Source organism: Hypanus sabinus, chromosome 2, assembly GCF_030144855.1.
Source record: "Hypanus sabinus isolate sHypSab1 chromosome 2, sHypSab1.hap1, whole genome shotgun sequence".
NCBI lineage: Eukaryota > Metazoa > Chordata > Chondrichthyes > Myliobatiformes > Dasyatidae > Hypanus > Hypanus sabinus.
This window is the reverse complement of record NC_082707.1, coordinates 135103610-135129124: the sequence shown is the minus strand read 5'-3', so window position 1 is coordinate 135129124 and position 25515 is coordinate 135103610. Positions and strand designations below refer to the sequence as shown.

General features: G+C 40.2%; 1 long non-coding RNA gene across 1 annotated transcript in view; it reads left to right on the top strand.

Moving 5' to 3' along the window:
• Nucleotides 1-25515, top strand: part of LOC132384417 (uncharacterized) — a 395996-nt gene that overhangs the window by 329423 nt on the left and 41058 nt on the right. The window lies entirely within an intron of this gene.

The window sequence follows — 25515 nt, the reverse complement described above, 5'->3', positions numbered from 1 at the left end:
AAAGGAGAGGAATAAATCAAACTCACGTCGAAATTGGTTGTCCAAAGTTCAAGGCAAGATAGTTATAATCTACAGTAAATAGTTTCTCCTCACTGGCCAAGAAGACAAAAAACTTTGCAACAATTCAGTTACATTCTCACTAAGACCTTATTATTACTTCTTTACTCAGGTATAATAATTGGATTGCTATGGCCTAAGAAAAGGCCATTTGGCCCATCTATATTGAGTCTTTGCAGAGCAAGGAATGCAATCCCATTCTCCACTCTTTACCAATAGCAAATTACTTTTTTCTCCCTCCTTTTCTGAACACCTGAATGACCCTCTCCTGAAGGAAAACCATGGATTATATCTTTAAATTTTTATCATTCCTTAATAACGGATTTTACCTTTTTTATTTAGTTTGCCAATAAATGCTTATTATTACACAACACACCCTTAACTTCAAAAGGGTTGGAATAAATACTTTGGTATGAGACCAAAAATGGGTGAAGTAAATGGAAGAAACAATCAAAATTAATCAAATGTGCAAGTGTTTCTATTTTAAAATGCATAGAATAAATTCCAGGATGTTTCATTTTATTTATTCTAATCTTTTTTCAACAAAGGAGTGAGAAGATCTTTTTTCTCAGCATTTATGATTCAGATTATTAACATCTGGATCTAGGCACTCAGAAAGTTCAGAATATGCTCATCTGGATGGAGTTAAATGCAAGTAACAAGAAAAGCCCCATTGGCTGATATGATGAAAGAAATTTCACATCCTGGCATAAATTTATTTGTTCACGAGTCTGTGGAAATGCTGACATCATGGGTTTCTGATAACAGTTGAAAGGCCATGAAACAGTTTTGTAAACTAATTTTCCAGACTAACTTTAATGCCCATCTCTTTCCATCTGATTAAAGAGAAACATGCAGGTGCAAACTTGCTAAAGCAATGTAAGATAATTGGAGTATTTAGAAACGTAGAAAACCTGCAGCATTATACACACCCTTCGGCCCACATAGCTGTGCTGAACATGTCCTTACCTTAGAAATGACCTAGGGTTAGCCCTCTATTTTTCTGAGCTCCATGTACCTGTCCAGGAGTCTCTTAAAAGACCCTATCGTATCTGCCTCCACCACCGCTGCTGGCAGCCCATCCCATGCACTTACCACTCTCTGAGTAAAAAACTTACCCCTGACATCTGACGTGCAAAATTTTTATTGGAATGGCAATAAGACACAGCTAAAATATGAGCCAATAGCCAAAAGCTTCCTTTAGGATTTTTTTTTAATTTTGGAAGAATCTACAAATTTGCATCAAAAGAATTAACTGAAAGCTTGGGTATATTTCTTCTAGGCATTTCCTCTTGGACCATAGTGTGGCATCAGCATATTTTACTTTCAATTGTGAAAATACAGATTCTAGTTCATTTTATGCATCTCTATTATCTCTATACCAACCATAATTAAGTAAATATGGCACTTCAATGTATCTGTGGTGAATGATCCTTTTTTTATTGTTAGAGCTTCAAAAAACTGACTCAAAGCCAGAAACAACAAAAAAACAGCTCCTTGAATTTAATAATGGCATAATTAACATAGTAAAATAACCCATGTTGATTTATGGAAGTCCAGCCAAATAAAGTTTGGGACTAAGGTATGAACAACGAACAGAAATGTTATAAAAGAGATAGGTTTTAATCAGCTTCATAAAGAGGAGAGTCAGGGAGAAGAACGACCACAAGTAATGAAGTAGTTCCCAGATTATTGTCAAGACCTGGCATGATGCAAGTCATTTTCATAACCTGACTCCGTCGATGAAGCCCTGCCTGCCAGCTTTCGGAGCTGTCAAGAAAATCAAATATTTATTAATATTCCAACATCCAGAGTTCCAAAAACATTATTAAATTTAAAAATGCTGTTGTTACTTTTCTTAGAACATGAAAATGCTAAAATATTTAAAAACATAGGGAAACAATTGAAACATTTAAAAAGCTTTCCAATTAAATAAGAAAAAAGGAAATTATTTTCCACTTGGAGCTTTGACCAGCAACCAATCGAGAGATCAGAAGCTTGAGAGGAGGGAATTTTGCTCAGGCTCGCTAACAGAGTAGAAAAAGGCAGCAAATCGTGGCAATTTTTTCTTCGAGCTTTGACCAGCTACCAATCAGAGATCAGAAGCTTCAGCGGGGGTAATTTCACTCAGATTCACTGACCAAGTAATCAGCTGCAGTTATTTTGGAGATCTGACCAGCAACAAATCAGTGTTTGGGATTAATTAGCAGGGACAAAGTAAATGAAGGCGGGGCAAGCACAGTATCCATCGTCACAGTGGCCAGAGTTAGAGTGATGATTTTGATGCTTTAGCGAAAAGAGGCTTTAGTCAGATAAAGCAAAAAAGAAAAGCTGTAAGTAGAAGATTGAAGGGGTTGGAGCTGGGCCTGGATGAATTCTGGTTCATTCGGGAGGCTGAAAGGGTGATAGATAGTTCCTATAGGGAGATAGCTATACCCAAGATGCAAAATACTGGAAACTAGTGAATGTCAGGAAGGGGAAGGGGGTTAAGAAGCCAGCACAGAGTACCCCTGTGGTTATCCCCCTCGACATAGGTGTATCATTTTGGATACTGTTGGTGGCATCTGTGACTCAGAAGGGAAGAGGAAAAGAGGCATACCATGGTGATAGGGGATCCGTTAGTTAGGTGTGATATTTTGGACCGTCCTCAGCATTCTCAAGTGGGAAGGTGAACAACCAGAAGTTATGGTCCATGAAGGTACCAATGACAGAGGTAGAATGAGTGATGAGGATCTGCATAACAGTTCAGGGAGTTAGATGCCTAGCTAAAGGGCAGGACCTCAAGGGTTGTAATCTCAAGACTGCAACCTGTGCTATGTGCTAGTGAGGCCAGAAATAGGAAGAATATACAGTTTAACACATGGCTAAGGAGCTGGGGTAGGTGGGAGGGCTTCGTATTTTTGGATCATTAGGCTCTCTTCATGGGAGGATGGAACTTGTACAGAAGGGATGGTTTGCATCTGAACTAGAAGGGGACTAATATTCTAGCAGAAAGGTTTGCTAATGCTGCACGGTGGGGTTTAAACTAGAGTTGCAGGGGGATGGGAACCAGAGTGGCAGAACAATTGGTGGAAAAGTTGTGGAAACAGATGTTAGTAAGACTTCAGACAAAGTCAGGAATCAATTGGTTGAGCATGGTGCAACTAGTGTCCTGACCTGCGTATATTTCAATGCAAGAAGTATTGTATGAAAGGCAGATGAGCTCAGGGCCTGGATCAAAACCTGGAATTGTAGCTATAGTGAAGGGCAGGACTGGAATTCTGGGATTCTGTTGTTTTAGATGTGATGGAATGTGAGGGGTTAAAGGATGCAGGGTGGCGTTACTAGTCAGGGAAAATGTCATGGCAGTGTTCCGCCAGGACAGACTGGAGAACTCGTCTGGTGAGGCATTATGGATAGAACTGAGAAAAAAGATAGGTATGACCACGTTAATGGGGCTTTATAACAGATCACCCAATAGCCTAGGGATTTAGGGGAACAAATTTGTAAAGAGATCGCAGACTGTTGAAAAAACTTAAAGTTGTTATAGTAGGGACCAGGATTAGCTGAGAAATGGCTACAGTGACCGAGTCAATGCAAACCTGTGGTCTCCCCATACTGTATTGCAACGTTGAGGGTAAAGAGGTGTCCTCAATCTTCATCAACAACCCAAAGATCCTTGTATGATGTTTCTAGCCTCCTATTGTCAGTCCACTATTCCTATACGTGACACTGTTTTCCACCATCCCCAGGATCTCCTTCGTGACCCTCAACTGTAGCCCTTTCTGCTGACTTTCCACCTGGCTGAGACATCGTAAAATGGAACACAAATACAAGCAGAAATAGAGGGATCCTTTATCTCCTTTACCTCACAACCAGTCTTTCATGATAGGGGTGTCTAAAACTAGAGACTATAGATTTAAGGCAGGGGTCCATGAACTTATTTTTATTGCTTGTTATAGTTTTGCAGAACTGGACAGTTCAAATGAGAGTCCTTAGCTCTCTGTAAGGCTAGCAGCCTTTTGACATCAATGCTGATTGAAGTTTTGCCAACAGCCATAAAAGTTAATTACTTTATTCGAAGCAGATCTCTGAATAAAGGACTTCATCGAGAATTGGGTGCAGAACATGAAGTGCTTCTCTACCACACAAGAGGACAAGTCCTGAAGCGCTTGTTTGAACGAAGGACAAAAGTTTCAATTCTTCTGAAAGAAAAAGAAAAAGAAAGTCCACTCTTGGAACAGTCTGAGAAAAGGATTGTATCTGTGAGTTGGCTTACCTGTGGGTATTTTTAACCACATGATTGAAATAAACCTTTCAATTCAAGCTCCTGATTTTACCATTATAGATTCTACTAAAAAAGTACAAGCTTTCTTGGCTAAACTACTGGTCTGGAAGAAGATAGTAGAGGCAACATCTTAGCAAACTTCCAAATACTAGAGGAAATGCTTCTTAACAGTAAGGCTACAGTTAGTCTATATGGGCAGGAATGTCTCTTGTCCCAATAGCTGAGCACTGGCGCTCCCCAAGGCTGTGTGCTCAGCCCACTGCTGATGCACGACTGTGTCACAGGATCCAGTACAAACTGTGTCAAGTTTGCAGATGACACAACTATAGTTGGCCTTCTCAAGAATGATGACGAGATGGAGTATAGAAAGGAGATGGAGTCTCTGGTGAATTGGTGTGGGAAAAACAACCTAATCCCAAACGTGGAGTAGACAAATGAAATTATTGTGGACTTCAGGAAGGTGCAGATGATCCATCCCCCTCTGCAAATACATGGCTCCTCCAGATAGAGAGTTAAGTGCACCAAGTTCCTGGGAGTTCACATCACGGATGACCTCACCTTGTCCCTTAATATCACCTCCCTTCAAAAAGTTCAAAGTTCAAAGTAAAATTTATTATCAGAGAACATACATGTCACCACATACAACCCTGAGATCTTTTTTCTGTGGGCATACTTAGCAAATCTATAGAATAGTAACTGTAAAGTATAAACATCAGGAATTGTAAACTTTAACCAAACTGCAAACACGAGGAAATCTGCAGATGCTGGAGGGTCTCGGCCCGAAATGTCGACAGCACTTCTCCCTATAGATGCTGCCTGGCCTGCTGTGTTCCAGCAGCATTTTGTGTGTGTTGCTTGTAACCAAACCGTGCAAGTGCAGATATAACAAGAAGGCACAGCAGTGCCTCCACTTCCTAAGAATATTGAGGCAAGTGAGACCCCCGTCACACCCCTCCACCCATCTTAACTGTGTTTTACAGGAGCACCATTGAGAACAACCTGACAACTTGCATCTCCATTGGGGACATTAATCAGGATGCTGTGTTGCCAGGGCCTTTGGTATTATTAAGGATCCCACCCATCCAGCGTGCATCCTCTGACTTTCTACCATCAAGCAGGAGACTACTATGCATAAAGAGAAGAATGGTCAGGATAAGAAACAGTTTCATCCCCCAGGCTATTAGGCCTCTGAACTCGCCGCTGCGTCATATTCTTTTCCGTACCAAACAATATTTAATATTAGTGCACTCTAGTTTGTTATTTATGTGTAATTCATCTGTAGATTTTATCCTTACCTTCATAAGTCATTGTGTGTTATATGTGTTACTGTGCTTTACACCCAGGTTGGGAGAAATGGTGTCTCATTTCTATATACGTTATATGTTATATACATGTATATAGTTAAATGACAATAAACTTGACTTTATAAGATTGAGTTGAGATACAAAATGATCTGTCAACTTCTTTGAAGAGAGACATCTGTGAACATCTGGGAACACTTCAGAACTCTTTTGAAAGTTATTTCCATCTTGATGATATTAAAGTTGAAACATGGATCTACAGTCCTTTTCTTTCTGATATACTCTGTATCAAAGATGTTGATATAGCCAAAGATGAACTCATTGATCTTAGGACACAAAACTCTTCAATTGGAGCTTAACTCTAAAAGCCTTGGATAATTCTGATGTTCCTTGAGGGAAGCCTATCCTCACCTGGAAAAGCCAGTTATGGAAGCTTTAATTCCATTTGCAACAACATATCTTTGCGAGTCAGGATTTTCAAGACTTGTAACGTTAAAGCAAAAAATCAAAATTGATTGGACGTCTAACATGACACATGTGTTGCTTTTGTCAAAGACCCCCCCACTTGTTGATATTATGTTCTTTTTCAAGCGGAGCAACAACTTCATACTGATAAGCCTTTAGAAAATAAAATTTAATCTTAACTTGCGTATATTTTAATGTATAATTTGTAATGCGTTAATAAAGCACATATATTACTATATCATAAATTTTGATGACTGTATTTCAATATAATTTGTAATCCTATGTATTTTAGTTGATATATTTAGAACATAGAAATTTACAGCATATTACAGGCTCTTCACCCACCGTGTTTGCCAACCATGTATCCTACTCTAGAAACTGCCTAGAATTTCCTTAGTGCACGGCCCTCTAATTGTCTAAGCTCCATGTATCTGTTTAAGGGGCTCTTAAAAGACCCTATTGTATCCACTTCCACCACCACCGCCGACAATGCTTTTCACGCACCCACCACTCCATGTGCAAAAAACGTAGCCCTGACATCGCCTCGGTACCTACTTCCAAGCACCTTAAAACAATGTTATCCTGTGTACAGTTAATAATCAAGCCATCTCAATAGGTATTTCGAGTGAATCACTGCCCCAACTCACATTCACTTGAGTGTGTTCCCACAGAGCTGTAAACTTACCATGGATGTCACTAAGGGCTGTTCAGTAAATGGACACAAAAAAAACTATTATTCCCTCTGGGATACCTGATGTGAGATTTCACCTTTGTAATGTATTCTTTCGCCCTCAGAGATATCCTACATTTGGCTCCCTTCTCACCATCCTGTACAGGTGAGCAATCATCGACAAAACATAAATAATTTTACCTTTGTTTGTCTTGGTTCTCAGATGCTTTCTGATCTGGTTCCACCCTCACCCCCCCCCCCCATTATTATTTGATACAAATGGTCCCTTAGGATCATTTGCCATCACATCCTGACACCCATGTGGTCCTCCAGTACAATAAAAATTATCTGCAAGGAAGGTAGAAACATTAATATCCTTAACATAGAGCATAGACCATAGAAATCTACAGCATACTATAGACCCTTCGGCCCAACCATGTGCCAACCATGTAACCTACCCTAGAAACTGCCTACAATTGCCCTACGCCTTAGCCCTCTATGTTTCTAAGCTCCATGCACCTGTCTAAGAGTCTATTGTATCTGCCTCCACCACCGGTACCGGCAGTGAATTCCAGTGGACCACTCTGTGTGAAGAATTTATCCCTGAGATCCCCTCTGTACCTGTTTCCAAGCACCTTAAAACTATGCCCCCTCCTTTTACCCATTTCAGCCCTGGGAAAAAGCCTCTGGCTTTCCACATGATCAATGCCTCTCATCACCTTATACACCTCTATCAGGTCACATCTCATCCTCTGTTGCTCCCAGGAGAAAAGGCCAAGTTCACTCAACCTATTCTCATAAGGTACGCCCTCCAATCCAAGCAAAATCTTTGTGAATCTCCGCTGCACTCTCTCTATAATATCCACATCCTTCCTGTAGTGAGGTGACCAGAACTGAACACAGTGCTCTAAGTGGGATCTTATCACGGCCTTATAGCTGTAACATTACCTCACAGCTTGTGACCTTGTTCCCACAGTTGATGAATGCCAACACGCCATGCACCTTCTTAACAACACTGTCAATCTGCGCAGCAGCTCTGAGTGTCCTATTGACATGGATTCCAAGATCTCTCAGATCCTCCACACTGCCAAGAGTCTTACCATTAATATTATATTCTGTCCTCAAATTTGACCTACCAAAATGAACCACTTCACACTTATCTGGGTTGAAGTCCACCTGCCACTTCTCAGCCCAGTTCTGCATTCTATCGATGCCCCAGTGTAACCTCTGACAACCCTCCAGACTATCCACAACACCTCCAACCTATGTGTCATCAGCAGACTTTCTAACCCACCCTTCTACTTCTTCAACAGGTCATTTATAAACATCTCAAAGAGGAGGGGTCCCAGAACAGATCCCTGCAGAACACCCCTGGTCACCAACATCCATGCAGAATATGAACCATCTACAACCACTCTTTGCCTTCTGTGGGCAAGCCAATACTGGATCCACAAAGCAGGGTCTCCTTGGATCCTATGCCTCCTTTCTTTCTGAAGGAGCCTTGCATGGGGATCCTTATCAAATGCCTTACTGAAATCCATATACACTACATCCGCTGCTCTACCTTCATCCATGTGTTTTGTTATATCCATTAAAATAAGTTATTCTGTGAAGGGATCAATAGGCTTTACCGGTCTGCCAAAGAGGGCCATGGCATAAAAAAACCCTTGCTTTAAGGTGAGAGGGAGGAGTGAATCTGAGGGATTAATTTTTCACATAAAGTAGTTGGTATATGGAATGAACTACCAAGGAGGTGGCAGGAGCAATAACAACATTTAAGAGGCATCTGGGCAGGTGCATGAATGAGTAAAGCACAGAAGCATATGGAGTTGAAGCAAGTAATTAGGTTTGATTGTCAGCATAGGCACAGTTGGCTGTAGCTCTGTGTTTCTATGGAGTAAAACTTTCTGACTCAATTACCTTCCCTAAAAAAATAGAGCCTCTTTGTCAGATGTACTTTGGATCAGAACAATATTCTTTGTGCCCATTCTACACCTGGAAAATACACTTCAAAGTCCAATTTTATCATCCAAAATATGTGTAACCTTGGACTTGTTTTAGCAATAACACGTCAATTCAAAGAACCATGTAAATAAAGGTTTGGACTACAAGCTTGTTATTTGCCACCACCTTTTACTTCACAGACATCCGTCAGTGAACAACAATTAAACTGCAATGGTCTTTATCTAGGTTTATTTGTCATCAATTAGTCTTTACAGTCTTCTTGGAAAACCCTAGAGCAACATGTTAAACAAAGGTACAATATATTACGTCAAGATAATGTGATGTTTCATGATTACATTAATGGAACTTTTATGTCCAGAGAAAACATCTACTACACTCTGAGAAATGGGCTGAAAGGAGTACATCAGATTAATATTCATGCATCAGAATTATGCCTGATGCTGAATATTTCCTATGGTCTGGCATTTAGATGTTAATTCGGCTAAGGGGTCTACAGTACATATAACCAGATCGAAGAGCATTACTCAGGACAAATCTTTCATCAATGCAAGGCGATAGAGTGAGAATAGATATACCATGAAAATATTCTAAGTCTGCAAGCAGCCTTACCATTAACTGTGTTTTTATTATCCATGTACAGTGTGTTCATTTCCCAGTGCAGTAGATCATACAGTGTAAAGCGAGGAGCCAATATTAACTGCAGTCTGGGTTAGAGCAACACACCCAAAATGCTGGAGGGAGTCAGCAGATCAGGGGGCATCCATGGAGCATTAGAGCATGGCTTTACTTGATAAGAACAAATCAATTCAGCAGACTTTGGGTTCAGTTTATTTGGAACTTGGCAATATAAAGTGAACACAGAAAACTGATCTAGCCTCCCCACGTCTCAAGGATGACCTTGCACAGTGCGAGATCTTTTCAGAACAGCCTCTGACTGTTTGTCACCAGAGTGAAACATAACTTTAATAGCTGCAGATAGAAGTAGATTCACCTCTAGATTAGCATCCCTGTAATGGTGCCTGTGTCGTGTTTTGAGGATTACTCGCTGTATCACGTATGATGATCTAAAACAAAACTTTAAGGTGTTGCTGATAAATTCATTTCTCAAAAGAATTAAGTGAAAATTAAAATCGGAGGTGGGAAATTTAGATTACAATTTGGGGATTCCAATAATGACTTCAGCTATCTGGGATATATCAACCTATGTTGTACAAGTAAGAACTGTTTCCCAAGAACGTAACCAGCATTGAGAGGAAATGGTTTGATTGGCAGCCTGACTAGGGAAAGGATTAGCTCTGTCCTTCAAAGTTCAAAGAACATTTATCGTCTAAGTACATTTTCTTGTGGGCATACTCAATAAATCCATAATAGAATCATCACTATAATAGAACCAATGAAGGACCACACCAACTTGGGCATCCAACCAGTGAGCCAAAGACAACAAACTGTGCACGTACAAAAAAAATATATAATACTAACAAAAAAAACAATAAACATCGAAAACATGAGATGAAGAGCCCCTGAGAATGAGTCCATAGGTTGTGAAAACATTTCAATGATGGGGTAAATGAAGTTGAGTGAAGCTATCCCCTTTGGTCAAGAGCCTGATGGTGGAGGGGTAATAACTGTTCCTGAACCTGGTGATGAGTTCGGAGGCTCCTGTACTCTCTTCCTAGGGCAGCAGTGAAAAGAGAGCATAGCCTGGGTGGTGAGGGTCCCTGATCATGTATACTGCTTTGCTGCAACAACACTTCATGTAGATATGCTCAATGGTGGGGAAGGCTTTATCCATGATGGACTGGGTTGTATCCATTACATTTTTAGGCTGTTCCATTTAAGGGCATTGTTGGTTCCACATCAGGCTGTGATGTAACCAGTCAATACTCTCTGCACCTCACATCCATAGAAGTTGGCAAAGTCTTAGATGCCATGCCAAACCTTCTACAAACTCCTAAGGAAGTAGAGGCCCTGCCATGCTTTGTAATTGCTGGGCTCAGCAGAGCTCCTCTGAAATAATAACACTACGGAATTTAAGGTTGTTGTTCCTGTCCACCATGATCCTCCAATGAGGAATGTCTCACAGACCTCTAGTTTCCTTCTTCCAAAGTCAATAATCAGCTCCTTGTTATCGCTGACATTGAATAAGAGCTTGTTGTTATGGCACCATTCAGCAAGCTTTTCAATTTCCCTCCTATATCCTGATTTATTACCATCTTTGAATCAACCTGCAACAGTGGTGTCATCAGCAAACTTAAACATGGCATTGGAGCTGTGCTTAGCCTCAGAGCTATAAGTGTAAAGTGAGAAGAGCAAGTAGAGCTAAACACACAGCCTTGTGCTGTTGGAGATTGTGGTGGAGATGTTATTGCCAGTCCCAACTGACTGGGGTTTGCAAGAGAAAAAATTGAGGATCCAATTGCACAGGGAGGTATTAAGAGCAAGATCTTGGAGCTTATTGATTAGTGTTGAGGGGATGATGGTATTGAATGCCGAGCTGTAGTCAATAAAGAGTATCCTGATGTATACAGCTTTGCTGTCCCGATATTCCAGGGTTGAGTAAAGACACAATGAGATGGCATTTGTTGCTCCAGTAAGCAAATTAGAGTGGATCCAAGATGATTCTCAGACAGGAGTTGATATGTTTCATCACCAGCCTCACAAGACACTTCAATAAGCGCTAATGGATGGTAGTCGTTAAAGCAGGTTACCACATTCTTCTTGGGCACCGTATAAGTGAAGTCCTCTTGATGCAGGTCGGTACCTCAGACTGCAGGCTCAGAAGTGAGAGGCTAAAGATCTCATTGACCACTCCAGCCAGTAGATCAGAGACAGCTCTTCAGTACTTAGCCAGGTAGCACGTCTGAGCCAGATGATTTTCATGGGTTCACCCTTCAGAAGGGTGTTCGGACATTGGCCTCGGAGACTGAAATCACAGGACCATCAAGGGCTCTGGGAGTACATGAAGTTTCCTCCATGTTTTGAAAGTCAAAGCCAGTATAGAAGGCATTGAGCTTACCTGGAAATGAAGCCCTGCTGTTGCTTGATTTAACTTTATAGGAGGTGATAGCATTCAAGCCCTGCCACAACTGTTGAACATCCTTCATTGATTCAGGTTTGGTCTAGAAGTGCCACTTTGCTCATGAGATGGCTTTCCAGAGATCGCAGCTGGATCTCTCATATCTTTCTTGGTCACCAGACTTGAATGCCTATGATCCAGTCCTCAGCAGATTGTGGGTCTCATGGCTCATCTCTGGATTCTGGTTGGGGAAGACTCTGAATGATTTTGTGAGGACACACTCCTCTACCGTTGTTTTGATAAATCCATGAATACCATGGTGTATTCTTTCAGATCCACAGATGAGTCCTTGTAAACAGCCCAGTCCACTGACGTGAAACAATCCCACAGCCGCTCCTCTACATCTTGCAACCAAGTCAGTCCACAAAAAAGACAGAGGGTTGTCTTCAATTTCCAAGGAAGGAAAATGAAATCAGGAAAAGTAGGATTTCTTTTGACAGAGCAGAACAGTAGCTAACAGTAGCAGTTAAATATTAGCCTTGCATATCATGCATCACAAAGATCTTGCAAAACTGGATGGTTTGAAGCCAACTAAAAGAACAACTTCCATGTCGGTTTGAAGGGATGCATGGCTAATAAATAATCTAGAAACTCATCCGTGATTGGTAATATTAAATATGCTGCATTATTTAATCAAGGTGTGTACCCTTCCACTGAAATCCCCTCTGCTGGTGGAATGGATGCTGAAGCAATATATAACACTCAAAGTGACGATACAATGTATTTAGCAGCACTGAACAGTGATGAATTTCATGGCATCTTTCAATGTAACAAAATCATGATCATTCGTTTAGAAAGGGTGGACAGCCAGCTACACTGTGAACACTGGAGATCATGTCAACTCCTTGGCTCCTTGTGCACCCTGCATTCTCTGAGCAATACTCAATACTTTCCCCATATTCACTGCATGAGGGGGCCTGGCTTATTATAGACACCTCTGTTTCACCCTTAACCCCACACAGTTTTTCGAACTGGCCTGACTTGCAATAGACGGCAACTTCGGCTGGATTTATAAAGATTTGGGCTGTCTAACAGCATTCCAATTGGAAAACTGCTAGGAATGTTCAGCATCATTATATCCCAGCAATGACAGGCTAATCCCCATCCAAACTCAATGAGAACCAATTGGAAATTCATGAAACTAAAAGGCCAAATCAAGTGTCTTCACCTCCCTGCAATACCATGTACATGTTATTAACTTTTGACATGTTTAAAAAATCTTTGCAGGAGTCCCCCCAGGAATGTCAAGTTTTTCATTGAAAATGTTCACATTAACCTAAACTGTTGCTCTAAATATTTTTGCTGAAAGTTTTGTCATTGGAACATAGAGGTCGCATTCTTCTCTCTCTAATCCTTAAAGCCAATTAATAAAATACTTATTTATAATTTATGAAATATTTTATATGTGTAGGCATACTGCACAAATTGCAGCCTGTCTGCACATCGACATGTGCTGACCAGATAGCTTTTCATTTCAAACCCCCTGGACAGAGGCTGCATTGTGCATAGACTGATAGCACAACAGTTAAACAAAATACCGTCTGTCAAGGCATTGCTGAACCGCTCAGGAATGTGAAATGCTGCTCAATGCTATCACAGGTACTTTCTTGACCTTAATTTGCACAGGAGGCTTGCTGGGTCCCAGAATAAAAACTGTGCACATTGGAACATCAGGATTTCTTGTTTTCACAAGCACAAGCTGAGCTAGAAGTGGCAGGAGAATAATTTTCAACATGGCTTTCCAAGTCTGTCACTTACTCGCAAGAGGAAATTGATGGAGGCTGTGTTGTACCACTTGTTAGATACTTCACATCTTGTTATCATTCATTCAGAGAATGTGTACGATGAAACATTTGTGACATGCTTTGACTGAAGTATCAAAGAAATCCGAAATGGATTTATTAATATTAAAATGTCCTTTGCATGGTAAATTACTATTTCTTTGTGACTGGTCCCATTTTAACTTGTTTCATAAGAGTGATGAGATGAATGAGATGAAGGGGAAAGGGAGTGGTGATGATTTGGGGTGGGAGTGAAGGGTGACCGCAATTCTACCAGTCTGAATATTGTTTCCTTTTTCATTCCAGAGCCATTAGCATTATATCTAAACGTGGACTCTTTCCCAAAACTTATGGGAATGATGTGTCTGAGGGCTTGAGGAGAAGAAGAAAAGGAAGCAGTGAATCGTGAAGGGGCTTGATGTTAGCTTAGAACCAAAGGCAGTAACAGCAGGCTGCCTGTGGCCTGGTCAAGTTTTGATAGGGTTTAGTGTGAATATGACAAAGAGAATGCCTGAAATTTAAATGGAAACTGCTACTTCCTTCACATTGTGCCAACTAAAACAACTAGGGTTAAAATCATGACAGATCCAAACTTTAATTCTTAAGTATTATTGAGGGGTCTGCCTATTGAGACTAGCCCCGAGATCAGCAATGAAAATGGTTACAAGCACACTTGCAGCAGCAAGTCATTATTTTTGACCTTCCTTATCCCTCACATTGCCCAAAGGCACTGTTAAAATCAGGAAAATGGTGCTAATGTTAGTAAAGGTTTCCTTGACTGTACAATATGAGGAGTTATTAAGGCATTTTAACCAGTGATTTGGCAGATCCTCCAGCTCAATATAATTCCGATTTTATTTATTCTCATTATTATTGGAATTAACTTCTATTGCAAAGTATAACATGACTTATTTTAGTTGGCCCTTGTACTTCTATGAGTATATTGAGAAACCTCATTCTGGCATGTTCTCAGTCTAGCACTGGCATGGCACTCCTAGCCTCTAATACAAGCCTCTTCCCAATCTACCTACCCCCACCACTCAAAGGTTAGCAGTCCTCCTCAAAAATGAGACATTCTTCTAAGCCACAGTGGCTAATATCTTAACTCAATAGTTTGGCCAGTTGATCTCTGAGAAGTGAGCCTCTCTTTCTCTACAGGGAATGTTTTTCCATCTTCTGTAATCATCCAGTCTCTCCTCTGTGGATCTTGGCTGCAAATTAACAATGTGGCAAATGAATGAACGTTTTCCTACCATACAACAGTGTTTCGACTTCAAAAATACTTTGGCTGTAAAGCACTTTGGGACACCCTGAAGTTGTAAAAGGCAATAGATAAGCACATAGTTTTTGACATTGCTCAAGACTTGAATATGTAAATATTTCTTCTCTTTTTATACTGTTGGTATCTGAGCTTATAAATCATGGATTGATTGATCTGAATTAACGAAGCATTGTTTTGCCATTTAACTTATAAGTACAATAACATTTCTTCTCCTGCTCTTATTCTTTATGTTCTAGTCTAATGCTCTTATTTATTAGCTAAGATTAAGAATAATGTTGAGGACAACATCAAAGTTATGCAGTAGTGTCAGGCATTAAAGAATTCTTAAATACCACAGGCCCTTCTGCTTGGCCTTTATGAAAGTCTATTGTAACCAGTGATTCTCTTCAATTTATGGGATTATTCAGTCTCACAATGGAAAACAGATCCTTAACAAAGAAAAGTATTCATTTATTCTTCTGCTATTTGCATCATCGATGATGACAGAAACATAATCCAAATTTCTCAAGGAGCCAGAAGCCTGGTTGAGCTTCTGTTCTACCAAGAATCAAGCTGCTACATACCTTACATGGCCATCTTGCAACCGTTATCCACGACTCCTTCAATGCAATCACACACATGCTGTGTCTGTGAAGTGCAGCTGAAGTGTATCTTTGTCCTTGTGGTCTTTAAGTGCATGTTATAATGACTCCTGAGCTCAATCTAAAATATATATTTTCTCAATTTTTCCATAAATATCTCACATTGCTGGACAAACAAATTTAAAATATTACATTTTTCTGCATGTTCTGTGGAGACCTAATAACTTTAATCTTATCCAAACCTCCAGCATCATGGAATGTAAACACAATGATTTAATAAAATAAAAAAAATGCAGAAGTCTGTTACCTAGGATATTCTAGTTATGTGACCTATGAACTATCATGTGGACATCCCTATTCATCTATGTGCAATGTCATCCAAAGGGCATTTGAGATGTCAATAGTAAATTACAGATGCTTCAGATGTTAAAAAGCAAACATACACCCCTCAAAAAGGCCCTGCTAATTCCTTGAGATGCAATGTATGCTAGTGCTTGACTTTCCTGATTAAAGAGTGTAACAAAGGGTGGTTACCAGGCTGGGTTGAACCAGGGTTGTTATGGCGAAATTCAGTATCTTTAAACCGTGGCCGAGCAGGAGAGATGTAAACCATAGACCAGGACTCAAGTGCAGAGGAGACCAGAGATGAGGATGAAGTTGAAAGAAAGATCTGTACTTCAGGATTAGTTTGTGGGGACCTCAAGAATCACCACACACAGACTGAAGAAATTCAAGACTGAGTGAGCGAAGACACTCACTAGAGAAACAAACAAGGCACAGGTGCACTGGGATTTAAAACAAGATACAGGTGGAAATAATCAGGGGAAGAGGAGCATTGGATCTTGGAGGACTCCTGAACCTTCTAGTGATCAAACCAAAGTATGACAGGAACCACCTCACTAGACCTAGCACCTGACAGCCCAGGGCAATCTGGGTGATGACACTGGAAGTGTCTGATCAGGTCGAAATCCAGGAAGTCATGGGAGAGAAACCACAACCTTTCCTCTGGGCTGTAACCCTCCCAATCCACTAAATCCTGGAGCCAGCCATGAACCAGACAGGAATACAGAAGCTGACAGATGGTATATGACCACTGAACATCACCAATGCAATGGGCCGAGGGAGGTCACGGGATTGGTGCCGGTGGACTGCGCTGAAGGGGTTTTAGATGGGAGACATAGAAGATGGAGTGATGTGCATTGCATGAGGTAACTGGAGACAATAAGTGACTGTGTTGATCCGACAAAGAACCTTGAACAACCTGATGTAGCATGGGGCCTTTTTCCAAGAGATTCTTTGTGAGAAGCAGACACTTTGACCAGGACGGAACGAAGGCCTCAGCTGCTGTCGATGGTTGCCATGCTGCTGTTGCTGCTGAGAGGCCTACAGCAAGGCTGCCCAAGCTTTCTTCTACTTATGGCAGCAACGATGGGCCAGTTGTTCAGCAGATGGGATTCCCACCTCAGACATCTGCTTTGGAAACAGAGGGGATGAATAACCAAACTGACACTCAAAGGGAGGTATACCCTTAGAAGAGTAGTGCAGTGTAATGAACAAACTTTGCCCAGAGCAGGTATCACTCCAAGAGGATGGGTTTCCCAATGCAAGACCCCCTCAGGGACTTGTCCAGTTTCTAGTTAGTCTTCTCTATCTGCCCATTGGACTGGGGGTGAAATCCATTGTGAGTCTGACCATAGCTCCAATGAGCCAACAGAAGGCTTTCCAGAAGCAAGAGGTAATCTGAGAGTCTCAATCAGAAGCAATGTCTTGGGGAAAGCTGTGCTCTCTAAATATATGTTGCAGCTAAAGTTTGGCCATCTCTGGAGCTGAGGGAAACTTGATAGGGGTACAAATTGGAGGCCCTTGGAGAACCAGTCCACCACCATAATCATAGTGTTTCCTTGCAATGGTGGCAGACCAATAATCAAGTCCAGGGAGATATAGGGACAAGGAACAGGAAGATATGGGCACTGGGTGTACCAGTTTGGATGGACATGATCTCAATTTCTTGTTCTCAACATAGATGTGACATATAATTGTCACATATAATTGAACATCCCCAACCATAATTGAACCTCCAGAGCTGCCTCTTGATGAACTCTGCTGTTCAAGCAGTCCCTAGCTGTCCTGTGAAACATGATGCTTGTCCCCACTGTAACGCACCTAAACGGAGAGACTGCAATGACAACCACATGGGTTGCACCCTGGGTCTGCCTCCTGCTGTTGTGCTCTCCTGACAATGGTCTCAACCTCCCATTGATCAGGTGCCACCAGTCTAGACAGTGAGAAGATGCATTAAAGTGTTTAATGGATACATTAGACATTTACTTTAGGGACACTGATGAAGAGAAACTTCATATACCTTCACTGGTTTGATGATTCAGTAATAGAAAACGATTCCCTGATGTCCTTATTTCCAAAATAATTGTTTGTGAAAACAGACTGACTTTGAAAATGGTGCAAGACTTTTATTATAGAGTTTTATCTTCACAATTTTTTAATGAGTCAGACCCACTCAACAAGTAACTTTGACTGATGTGCTTTACTCTGCAGACACCATTCTAATTTCCAACCATGAGGGTATAATTTTGATTATGTGCTGCCCTGTATTAATATATGGGAGGCTACTCATTTAGACTGATGGCAAAGTTTGATCCTTGTTGTACAAACAGAATACTCAGCATCCAATTCAACTTCAGTGAATTCAATAGCCAAATGTTCCTTCAAGCACTCGAAGAAACTTTCATCTACTTCACTTTTCTATGTTATCTACAAAGTATTTTTATAAAATGTTCAGAATGGACCTAAAGAGACAGAGGAAGGCAGATTTATTAGTGTTTAGCCTAGAGAACATATTGTTTTCACAAAGCCATCAAAATCCTAGCAAAATACTCAAAGGATGAATTAATCCAATTGGCAGACTTAAAATAAGGCTCTGGTCTGAACTCATTAACACAAGAGATTTCCACTTAAGTTATCAGTGCTGCATTTGAAATTATAAGCAAAAATTGACATGTGATGTAAAATTTATTCAAATCTGTCCTAACAAGTATATTGTCCTTGAATATGTTTTTTTTTGGAATCTGTGGATCACTGGCAAGGGCAACATTAATTTTTCATCTCTAATTGTCAGTGATGGTGAGTCACCTTCTTCAACAGCTGCAGTTCTTTTGGTGAAGGTGCTCCCACAGTACTGATGAGTTGTGTGTTCAACATGAAAAAGAGCTAGACATCTATTTCCAGATTATGATAGTATGTAGTTTGGAGAGGAACCCAGAGAAAGTAGCATTCCCATGCACTTGCCATCATTGTCCTTCTTGATGGTGGAGTTTGGGATTTAGGAGATGTCGTCAGAGTAGCCAAAGTAAGTAAGCACAGTGCATTTTGAATATAGCACATACTACTGCCACAGAACAACGGTGTCAGGAGATTCAATGGCTATAAAAATGGGCTCAGATTTATCTTTGATGGTGTTGAGAGTGTTTCTAAAGCTGCACTCATCCAGGAATTCATACTGTAAGTCTCCTCATGTATTCCTTATAAAATGCAGAAAGGTGTGTGGTGGCAAACGAGAGCTGTTCACGGCAGGATACCTACTGTAGCCTCTGACCCGTTCTTGTAACCACAATCATTATACATTTGTGAAGGTTGAAAAGGTCAGTGTGTCAAGGCCCGAGGCGAGGGACAGGCCAGTTTAGATCGCTGCACAGAACATGGGACTCTCCTTGCGAATTTCAGTTCACAAAGCTATTTGCTTGCAGTTACTGCTTGCATAATGTGATTATTTTCTTTCTGCACAACAGGTGTTCGATGGTCTGTTTTTATATGAGTTATTTTGTGGTTGCCTGGTAGTCTCAAGGTTGTATAACGTTCACATACTGTACTAAATGTACTTGATAGAGTTAGTATGATATGGTAATACAAGTACTTTGAACTTTGATTGGTTTTATTGAATTTCTCTAATTTTCTTTTAACTCTCCCTTCTTTGAATTGAGTCATATAGAGAACAGAATTGGCGTAAATGGATCATTTTCATGCTGTTACTAGTGGAGTGCACTATGGATCAATTAGACTCTCAAATGATTACTATTTATAATGTTTCCAATTTTGCCACAAATACAGAAATAGGCAAAATACATATCTGTGATGAGGATGTGGTTCTGTAATAGGATGCAGGTAGATCAAATGACTGGGCAAAACTTTGTCAAATGGAGCTTAATGTGGAGAAGTATAAAGTCATAGACATCAGTAGGAGATTATTATCTAAATGTAGAGAGTGTACAAATGAGTTAAATTCAGAGGGAATTTCCCAAAATGGGAATTTTTATGCATGAATCACAGAGTTAACGGGCAGGTCCAAAGAGTAGTTAAGAGCCAAATAACATGGGGTCTTTCATTGTGAAGGAGTGGTAGTATGAGGACAGAGAGGGTTTGTTACAGTTGTATAGGGCATTGGTGACATCACACCTGAAATACTGTTTTGATCCCTTTGCCTGAAAAAGCATATAGTAGAACTGGAGATATTCCAAATGAGATTCACCAAGCTAATCCCTGGGTTGAGAGGGTTGTTCTATCTAGAGTAGCTAGGCAGTTTCGGTCTGTTTTCCTGGAGTCTCAAAGAATGAGAAATGATCTTACTCAAATATATAAGTTCCTAAGAGGATTTGATGGAATAGATGATGAGATGTTTTCACTAGTGGAGGAGTTATAAGCAGGGGGATATTACTATGAAATAAGGGGCCAGTCATTTTTTTAAAATTAGATTTCTTTTCTCTCAGAGTGTAGTGAATCCCTGTGAATCTCAGTAAATAAGAATGGTGGAGGCCAGAGCTTTAGATACACTTAAGATAGAGATAGACAAATATTTGAAAGATCAAATAATTGGGGAAAAAAGGGAACTGGCCATTAAAGAGGAACTGAAGGCAGCATGGATCAGTCATGATCAAATTGAATGGTAGAGCAGACCTGAAGTTCAGAGTACCATACTCCTGCTCCTATTTAGAGTTAATAGACCTTCAGTTGTTTTCCTGGCTGCCAAATATAAAGCACAACATTTTGGTTTATTAAGGGTTGATTTTAGGATAAAGTTATTGTTATGATCAATATCTGCAGTATGCAATTGTAAAAGAACCGAATGAGCAAAGCTAGCAAATACTTGATTTGGAAATAGATTCTATTATTGGCTTTAATAGATGTTATCTTGAAATCAACTTTTGAATTTTCTAATGTGAATGTTATAAACCAAGAATGGAGAAATACTTCACATTAAAATCCATCACACTGGGAAACTTGAAATTGTATTAAGCTCCATTCATTGGAATTGTCAGCCTTTTATTCATTCTGATGTAATTTGATTCAGACTCAGAATCCAGACAGACCTAGTGCACCTCAGTTTCCAACTACAATGCATTCACATGACCAGTCTTCCGATTTTGGTGAAGGAAAAAATACCCGTGAAAATTCTTTTGAAGCAGAACAGGGTATTTTCTGGAAAGAATATACTATACTCCTGGAATCACGTAGAAAAAGGAAACATTCTTCACATAGCAAAAGAATGAATATTGTAACTACCCTGAAAGCGACATTTCCAGCAAAGCCAAATTCCTGGTAGATGATCGATTTTAGTTCCTTCCAACATAACTGCGTCTGTCAAGGAAAAGATAAAAATAATGCTGAGGGTAACATATGCTAAACTAATATTCCACAAACAAGTGCTAGAACTTAATGTTTTAGCTTTTTTTTACCACAATCCTAAGAATATTATAACAGCTGCTGATTTGATTTAATATATGCTTGTGGTTGTATGCACAATAGACTATCACTTTCATAGAAGCAGCAACAAATTTTTGACCAACAGTGTCTTTTGGCCAATAGTGAAGCTATAGTCGGTCCAACTCAAAACAATCTCCAATAGCAGTCACTTTAACCCCTCAACTATAAAAGGGATAATTGCGACATCTGTGTTTCAGTTGTAGATTTGTGCAGTTGATAAATTGATCGTCTGATTTGTTGTCAGAAAGAAAAGGGGAAGAAACGAGAAATCATGGCAATTCCACATCCTCTAAAACCAACCATCCATGAGGACTTTTAGATAAATTAATGGTGTTATTCAATGCAGTTAAAATACAAAAAATGCAAAGAAATATAACAGCAATGTTACACTTGCAATTGAAAAACACTTGTAAACTGCTGAGATAACTTAATTTCCAAGGTCAGTTTCCCACCAGCTTGTATAACACTGCCTGTGTCATCATCTTCCATAATGAAATCAGGTCCACTGTCAGTGGCACCATATTTCATCTCGGGAGCGTGCACATTGAACATTCAGCAACAACTTGATTAGGTATACCTGTCCACCTGCTCATTAATGCAATTATCAATCCAGCCAATCATGTGGCAGCAACTCAGTGCATAAAAACATGCAGATGTGGTCAAGAGGTGGACGGGCAGCAGCAGCAGAAGATCACAAGCATACGTTCAGTGGCCACTTCATTAGGTGCGGGAAGTACTGAATAAAGTGGCCACTGAGCGGATGTGCTAATTTTGGATTGAGTCTGTGTACTGTCAGCAGCGCTGCCATTGGTTCTGAGAGTGTGTGTACTCTCAGAGGTACCGTCTTGTAATCCGAGAATGTATTTGCTATTGAAAGTACCATCTTCTATATTAAGATCACATGCAGAGTCAGAACTGTAGAGAACTGCACACTCTTTAGCACTCAGTGGGTGCATTGTCAGTCGCACCACTTCTCCTTTCGTGAGTTTGTGCATTTTATTCTCTCATAAGAGTTCACTCTCAGAGGTATGTCTTTCATGCTGAGAGTATAGGCAACATCAGTTGAAGCTTTTCAACTTCCGATATTTACTCTCTCAAAGTTTGTTTGCTCTCTCAAAGGGGTAGAATTATCCTGTTGCGCTATAGAATAGTGAAGGCTAGTTTTCCCTCTGGCCAAACATATATAAAAATTCATCAATAACATTAGTAAATTGTAACAGAATATCCAACTGATATGGTTTGTGGAGTTTGTTATTTTGTAATTTTGCATTGTTTGTCATCTTCCATACTTAACAATATTTCTTAATATTGTGGCACAATTTGATGTCCTGATTTTCTTTTCAACATTTTCATTAGCGTTCTAAAGCAACCCACTTGCTCAAAGTATAAGGAAATATCACTTCTATTTGGATCCATGGAGCAATGCAGCAGGGTGGAGACGTTTGAGCCAATCTTACTCATCCTGACTATTTAGCAGAGTTTTCCAACTTGTCTAGCTCCCAGGTTCTGTCCCCACAGCCCTATAAAAGATATCTACATGAATACTTTTCCAATTACCCTTTGAAAGTAACCAATAAACTTTGTTCCATTATGTTCTTAGCCAGAGGATTCCCGCACACAACAAATACTATGACATTTTTTTTCTTCTTTGTTCCATTAGGTTCCTTCCCCTCTGGTTTCTGCCTTGGTTGCTGCTATGAACAGCTTCTCCATCTTGTCCAGTCTGAGGATCTGTGCATGTCTTCTGGAGAATGAGGCAGACTTCATGGTGAAAGAAGGAGGACTTCAGGGAGCCTTGAACAGAACACAGGAGAAACCAGAAAGAAAGTGGCACCAGGGAGAGAGAGAGAGAGAGAGAGAAACAGAGAAAGAGTGAGAGTGAGAGACAGCAAGAGAGAGAGAGAGATAGAGAGTGAGAGAGCGAGCGAGAGAGAGAGAGAGCAAGGGGGGGGGAGAGAGAGCAAGACAGAGAGAGAGAGGGAGAGTGAGAGAGAGATCAAATATGAGCCAAATATTAAGCTCATATGCCTCCTCTGCTTTATCATCTTGTATATAATTTCAGTCTTCCCTGGAACCCTCCTATTGACATATTTCCATTCTCATTTTTCTGCTGTGTGCTTACAACATCTCCTTATTGATGGTCTCTCAATTTTTTAATTGTTTTGCCTCCTGATGTTTGAATTAACTCGCATTTATTACTTTCATTTACAATCAGCTTCCTTTCAAAGTTCATTACTATATTTTTCCATACCCTTTTCTATAATTATTTTACTTATTTTTTATTTATTTCTCCAAATAGTCTCCTAGTAAGATCTGCTAACTTACCCATCCTATTGCCCAGACTGATAGACTGTAAGGCCACTTTACCATGAGAGGATTGGTGTCCTTAGAGACTTCCCACACATGGTGGTGAATCTCTGCAATTCTCTGCCTTGAAGGAATTCTGGAGACTGCAGATCATTCTTCTGGAAGATTGGGAAATTGAAAGCTGTGTGAAACTGGCAGAGATGTGGAGTCTGCCATGATCATATTGAATAGTAGGACAGGACTAAAACGGTAAATGCCCTTCTCCTGCCACTATCTCTGTGTCCTTGTGAGTTTACATTGCTCTAAACATGTTTTATTTTTAAAGCCAACATTCACTATGTCTCAATAGAAACCAGGTTATTACTTCTCATCTCTTACCTGTCAAAAATATCTTATTTATTATTTCTTTACTGGGAAAAATAGATCAGAATGGAAGTTAAATCAGTAAAAATATCTGTATCTATTTTGCTGAATGACAATGCAATTTGTTACTCCTGCTTTGTCATTTAGCAGACAGCCTCCTGAAAAGACAGACAAGAGAGTACGTCAAGAATTCAGGGATTTTTATTTATATTACACACCTACATTTCCAGCCATACAGAGATAAAGTGTAAGGTTATTGTGACTGAATTACTTGTTGCACAATGACCCCACCAAGAACAAAGGACTATGTTAATAAACAGGTTCTGCCGACCTCTCTGAATCTAACAGACTGACTTTCGAGCCAGCATTCCAAGTATACAATTACAAATTCTTTATGTAGATTAATTACCCATTTGGGGCTCTGCCAGCTGTGCAGCTTTACCGCTACCTCCAGGATTCTACTGCCATTAAAAATGCTGAGCTTTTGTAACTGGAAGTGTCGACAATCTAGATTTATGTAGATACTGGAAGGATAAAATGTAGTTATTCCAATACCAAAGCCAAGATTATACCTTCACTGGATTTGCGGGAATCCTGTTCACATTTGCATTCCGATTCCCTTCATCAGATCAGCTGGACTGCATCACTGCCCAGATCTTGACTGCAAAATACCACAAGGTAAAGCCCCAGATCATAGAAGACAGCCACCTCATTATAGTTCTAATGTTCTCTTTTGAAACTGGAGCTTATTTGGCCCATTGAATCGATGCTGGTCCTTAGACCAGATCATAATCGGATCCTTGTTACCTATGTTCCCTCACATCTCCATCAAATTCCTCCAGATTTTCCTGCCAGTCACTTACTCTTGGGGTAGCTTACAATAACCAATTAACAATCTATCTGTGGAAAGTGGGGGCAAACCAGAGCACTCAGAGGGGACCCACTCAGTAATGGGAAGAATATACAAATTCCATACAAACAGTTCCAGAGGTCAGGACTGAACCCAAGTTATAGCAGCTGAAATATCCAAACTAACTGCATTGTCCTGTGATATACATACTTTGTAAATCATAATTACTTAATATGCAGTGGTGCAAATTTTTTGCAAATCTTTTTTTGCACCAATGTAGGCCGGCAAATAGTGCTGATGCAGGTAATTGAGATCACAATACTTTTTCAGTGTTTTGTCCCCTGAGAAAGTAGTCGATATGGCTAAGGAGTTTCACATTGTATTGACTTCCACCCAAACTTGATCAGTCACTGAAACCAAACAGAGTTCAAAAATTCCCTATCCCCTTTCTGGGGATGAAAAACCTCTGTATAAATAAACTCCTCTTGGACTTCCAGCTGGGTACATGTACAGTACCGATTTTAACCAACATTTCGATGAGAAACACTGCCATTTTCATGAAGATGGTGGTGTTTGCAATTAAAACGTCTGTTAAAACGGATTTGTGTACCCAGCTGGAAACCCGAGAAGAGTTTATTTGTCAGATAAGCCGGGAAAGCACTAGATCCTTTTCTCAAAGCTTCTGTAGTTCAGCGCCTGGTCAGGTTCAACATGGTGGAGAGGGTTCTGAGTTTGCATCGCCGTTTGGTATGGATGTTCCAGTGCACAGGATTGACCC